This window comes from Choloepus didactylus, chromosome 4, assembly GCF_015220235.1.
Source record: "Choloepus didactylus isolate mChoDid1 chromosome 4, mChoDid1.pri, whole genome shotgun sequence".
NCBI lineage: Eukaryota > Metazoa > Chordata > Mammalia > Pilosa > Megalonychidae > Choloepus > Choloepus didactylus.
Window position 1 is genome coordinate 72,280,757 of NC_051310.1, and position 6,302 is coordinate 72,287,058.

The following is a 6,302-nucleotide window of genomic DNA, read 5'->3' on the forward strand; positions in this document are numbered from 1 at the left end:
TAATCAATAAAGCATGGTACTAGTTCAAGGACTACATATAGACCAATGGAATCAAATTGAGAGCACAGAAATGAACCTTCACATTTATGGCCCAAATGATTTTTGAGAAGGGGGAAAAGACCACTCCACTGGAAAAGCATAGTCTCTTCAACAAATGACACTGGGAAAACTGGATCTCCACTTGTGAAAAAATGAGAAACTCTACCTCACACAAATACCTTAATATAAGAGGTAGAATTATTAAACACCTAGAGGAAAATAAAAAGAAGCACCTTCAGGCTTTTGTGTTAGGTAGTGGTTTCTTAGACTTTACACCCAAAGCACAAGCAATAAAAGGAAAAATAGATAAATGGGATCTCATCAAAATGTTAAAAAAACTTTTGTTCCTCAAAGAACATGATTCCTTTAAAATCATGAAAGTCAAATGACAACTTATGCAATGGGAGAAAAAATTGGGAAACTATATATCTGATAAAGGATTACTATCCAGACATCTAAAGAAATCTTTCAATTTAACAGCAACAACAAAAAAACGATCAAATTTAAAAGTTGGCAAAGCTGTGATTTTGGGATCAAAAAAATGTGCAAAGGACTTGAACAAGACATCTCTGTAAAGAATATATGCAAATGGCCAGATAGCACATAAAGAGATCCTCAATAGCATTAGTCATCAAGCAACTGCAAATCAAAACCACAATGAGATACCATTTCACATCCTCTAGAATGACTGCAATTTAAAAAATCTGAAAATAACAAGTTTTGGAGTGGATGTAGAGAACTAAGAATGATCATTCATTACTGGTGACAATGTAAAATGGTGCAGCTGCTATGGAAGATAGTTTAGGAGTTCTTCAGTAAGCTAAGTATAGAACTACAATATGACCTGGGAAGCCCACTACCAAAGAATTGAAAGCAAGGACTTGAGCAGTATTTGCACACCAATGCTCATAATGCCATTGTTCACAATTGACAAAAGTTGGAAGCAACTCAAGTGTCCATCAACTGATGAATGGATAAGCAAATTGTGGTACATTACATACAATGGAATACTATTCAGCTGTAAAAAGGAATGGAGTCCTGATATAAGCAACAACATGGATGAATCTTTAAGACATCAGGTTGAGTGAAATGAGCCAGACACAAAAGGACAAATATTGTATGATCTCACTATTTTGATACAATTAGAATATAAAAGGCTCATAATGTCAGAATCTAGAATATAGATTACCAGGGGATAGAGTGAGGATAGGGAATGGGAAGTTAAAGATCAAAATGTAAGTGAAGTTAATGTAAGACATTGTTGTCTTGGACAGAATATATGCTACATGAAATTAGGAACCCCCTACTTAATAAATCAAGCCCTCAATCTTGAGGCTTGCTCTTGTGAAGCTTATGGCTGCAAAAGGGAGGCTAAGCCCACCTATAATAATGCCTGAGTTACCTCCAGAGAACTTTGTTTGTTGCTCAGATGTGGCCTTTCTCTCTCTAAACCCAACTCATCAAATAAATTCAATAACTTCCCCCCTTTGTGGTATATGACTCCCAGGAGAGTGAATCTCCCTGGTGATTCCTTGGAATGTGGCTGGCCCGGTTGTTGAGGTATTGAGAATGCCTTCTTGACCAAAAGGGGGAAAAGAAAGGTAATGAAATAAGGATTTGGTGGATAAGAGATTTCAAACAGAGTCAAGAAGCTATCCTGGAGGTTACTCTTATGCAAGTTCTAGCTAGATATACCAAATGGCCATAGAATGCCAAGCTCTAACCACCAGTAGTCCCAAAATACCTAGGTCTGTCTCTGAGACTCTATACAGTTTTGCTCACTAAGTTTATTTTTTGGAAAATTAAATCCTCCAGTGTTTCTAGGCCAGATAAGTTGCAAAATCCAGAGGCAATAGCCTCTTCAAGAACATCAACCAGATGCAACCCCCTTCCCCATAATGTTGACACCCATTTTCAATATGGACAATTTAAGGTGGTCACTGCTTAGACATCCCTGAAGGTCAAGAACATGATTAAATGATAGGAGGTTGTAGCAACAGGCAAGATAAGACTTAACAAAGGATTATGAATACTGAATCGTTATATTAATATTTATTTTAGATGCCGGGGTATTAGAATAGCTAGAAGGAAATAATTGAAATGGTGGAATTGTAAACCATAACATTCTTTGAAATCAACTCTATAGCTATTCATTAAACTGTACTTTGTAAGTTATCACCATTCTGTATATATTTCATAAGGAAATGACTGAAACTGTGGGACTGTAACCCGTAATATCCCTTGAAACTACCTGTATAACTACTTGTTAAATTGTACTTTAAAAGTTATCATGGTTCTGTACATATGTTTTATTTCACAATAAAAATGTAAAAAATATTTAAAGTGTTCTTATTTGGAATAATGGAAATGTTTTGGTAATGAATGGAGGTGATGCAAGAGAAACTAGTATCTGCAGATGAATGGATGTGAGGACACAACATATCAAAACCTATGAGATGGCACACTGGCAGGAAGAGCAGGTGGCCCAGACCCACAGGACATGAAGAATGACCCAGGCCTAGGCCCAGCTGCCTGGATGTGTCCCCCATCCATCTGCACTGTGCTTGCACAGCCCATTCTCCATCCATCATTGTGGCTTGCCTAGTGGCAGCAGTGCCTTCATTTAGGTGGCATCTGGGCACCCGATTCTGTGTATTGTGGGAGCACCATCTCCCAAGGAGAAGGACAAGGAGGAGGAGGAGGGGAAGGAGACAGAAGGTGAGCTAGTGGATCTATAAAGAAACCAGCAGATTAGAAGAGGGAGGGGAAGGCACTAACCTTGAAGTGTGTGCACCTGTGAACCATATTGGTACAGGAATCCTTTAACCCAGAAAGTCACAAATTGAACAAGAGCTTCCAGCTGACCAGGTTCACTGAGCTGAAGTCCATGGGCTGCATTGTGCCCCAAGATGTCTAACAGAAACTGCTGGAATCCTTGCAAGAGAACCACTTCCATGAAGATAAGCAGTTCTGGGAGCAATTTTTTGAGGCTTGGCATTGGGTGGACATGTGTGCCATCCTGCTGAGGCACAGCAGCCTCTCCTTGGTGCAGACCATGGGCTACATTTATCCTATTGTAAATTACCCTTACATGGTGGGCAGGAGAGCCTGTACCAATGTCCTCAGTGACCTCTACACAATAGGGGTCATGGAATATGACAACAAGCTCATGCTCCTTGGGATCAGCAATAAGATGACTGACCAGGAAAGGGATAAAGTGATGCCCCTAATTATACAGGGTTTTAAAGACACAGCAGAGGAAGCAGGGACATTAGTAACAGGTAGTCAAACAGTATTAAATCAGTATGATAATAGTATTATACTTAGGGGGAGTTGCTACAACTGTCTGTCAGCCCAACAAGTTCATCGTGTCAGATAATGTGGTGCCAGGAGATGTGCTTGTTCTTACCAATCCCCTGGCACACAGGTGGCAACGGCCATGAACCAGTGGCTGGACATCCCTGAAAAATGAATGAAATTAAACTAGTTGTCACACAGAAAGATGGAGAGCTGGCATACCAAGAAACAATGATGAATATGGCAAGGCTCAACAGAACAGCTGCAGGGCTCATGCACATGTTCAAGGCCCACATGGCCACTGACATCACAGGCTTTGGGATCTTTTGCCACATGCAGAAACTGACCAAGCAGCAGAGGAATGAGGTGTCATTTGTCATCCACAACCTCCCTGTCATGGCCAAGATGGCAGCTGTGATCAAGGCCTGCAGGAACATGTTTGCCCTCATGCACAGGACCTGAAGTCCAGAGACTTCAGGAGGCCTAATGGTCTGCTTACTGCATGACTAGGCTGCATGGTTCTGTGCCAAGATCAAGTCCCCCAAGTAGGGGGCAGACCACCAAGCATGGATTATTTGGATTGTGGAGAAGGGCAACTGCATAGCCAGAATCATAGAGAAGCTCTGAATCATTGAATTGGCCCAACAGGTGGCCACTCAGAATGTGAACCCAATGCCCAGCACCACCTCCTAATGCAGGTTGCACTAGCTCTCTGGTTTCGTATTTACACAGATCTATTCCTTTACCATTCCTTCAGCTAGAGACTGTAAACCACAATCATCTCATTGTATCTGCACATCTGGTGACTTGGAGGTTGACTGTGAGTGGATACTAATAAAGTAGAGCCCATTAACTTCTTTTCTTTTTATAATAACTGAAGATGCATCTAATCTTGAGGCAGATTCTGAGTTGAGAATTACATTGTTGTCCAATACTGTTGATTCATTTTGAATCTTTAGACACTTATCTCTTGCTGACAGGCTCTTTCAAAGGTGCTTTCACCTGGCACAGACATTACCAAGATTAGTGCCAACCACAGTTGGTGTCTTTTCATTTTATGCCTATTTATCATTATAAGTCTGATCTGTTTTTCACTGTCTTGAATGGCATCCTGGAAGGACAAACCCAGTCAGTGGCAGAGTGGCATCCTGGTAGAAGCAGAGCTGCATCATGGCCAGAAGTCTGGTATGTCTAGTCTTACCATTCAGAAGTTTTTTGACCCAGGACACAACCTATTAGAGCTGTCAGTTACACAGGGAAAGTGCTTCACTCTGCATGGAAAGCACTCTGAACACAAAAAAGAAATTTTGTTTTCGTTTTTGTTTTTGTTTTTGTAGTCTTCCAGGTATTTGCAGTAATAGCAATAACCATTTTCCTTACTGATTGCAAATAAAAGGATACCTTTGGCAATGTAATTAGATGTTCTATGGTGAAAGAAGGAATTGCCCTTCTGAAAGGGGGCTCACATGTAATACTCATTTGCAATTATAATTAAATACAAAAATAATTTTTAAATATAATCAATAATAAAGACAGTCTGCAGATGGTACTGTTTAATACATTTCATATTTCGTACAGTGATCTCAGGCATTTTGTTTTCTTAAAATCACCAGGTATTTAGCCAAATTCTCAGTATTATTTTGTCCTTCACACCAATGATTTATTTGTGAACACTTTTCATGAACTGTGTTGAAATCTGCATCGTCAACTTTGAAGCTTAAACTTGTTATTCAAATAAATATTTAATATTTTATTAATCTTATAAAATCAGATGTTCCTTTTAGTATTATTTTAGAAACATTGTGAGGATTTTGCCTAAAGTACAATTTATTGGGGGAAATCTGGATTTTAGTTTTATAAAACTTGTAAGTATTTCATGAGACCTATATTTTTTCTCAAATGAAATTTTATAGTCTAGAACAAATGGGTGATCCTAAAAGGTGTTTATCTGTGTTACTCAAAAGAAGCTTCCTTATATTTTGGCATGCTCAACAATTATGGGGTCCCTGTTATCAAGCACAAGTACACTGGATCCTTGAGGGTCTGTATTTGTGAGATAAAAAGCACTGTGTCTCTGCAAGTTTCCAAAGTCTTCCTGCTTTCAGGCACTAGAGCCACCTATGCCAATCAACTTCTTGCCAAAGGAAACCACTGCCAGGAAGATGATGCTCCCTAAAAGCTGTGGCCTCCTGGAACAAATGGACAGCAGCATTTACATGGGTGTTCCTGGAAACAAAGCCACACATATGGTGTGCAGGACATGGCAGCTGCTAAAGAACTGAAATTGATCAGACATTTTGTAGGAATTTATGCAGATGTTGGTCCTCAAAAGCTACAAACCAGTGGTCAGCAAAATAAAATGTGTTGGAAACCACACATACACACAAAAACTGATGGGATGCAATGGAGGAGTTGCTTGGGGAATTTTATAGCTCTAAATGCATACATTATAAAGGAAGAAAAAGTTAAAATCAAAGGCCTAACTGAGCTGAAGAAGGTAGACAATGATCAGCAAACTAACCTGAAAGCAAGCAGAAGAAAAGAAATAACAAGGTTTAAAGCAGAAATCAATGATATGTGGAAAAAAAAAGTAGAAAAAATAAAACCAAAAGTGGGTTCTTTGAGATCAACAATATTGATAAACCCTTAGCTGAACTGATGAAAAGGAGAGAAAACCCAAATAAACAAAATCAGAAATGAGAGGGGGAACATTACTGTGGATCCCAAAGAAATTTAAAAAGTAAGAGGATACTGTGAACAGCTGCATGAAAACAAACTAGACAATTTTGAGGAAATGGATAATTTCCTGGAAACGCATGAATAGCCTAGACTGACCTGAGAAGAAATAGAAGACCTCAACAAAACAATCACAAGCAAAGAGACCCAATCAATCATCAAAAAACCTTCCAACAGAAAGGCAGGGCAAGATGGCAAAGTGATGAAGTGTGAAATGTAGTTACTTCTCT

At 39.3% G+C, this 6,302-nt stretch overlaps 1 pseudogene; it reads left to right on the forward strand.

Moving 5' to 3' along the window:
• Positions 1-2,848: 2,848 nt before the first annotated feature.
• LOC119533234 lies at positions 2,849-4,029 on the forward strand (annotated as a pseudogene).
• The last annotated feature ends 2,273 nt before the right edge of the window (positions 4,030-6,302 follow it).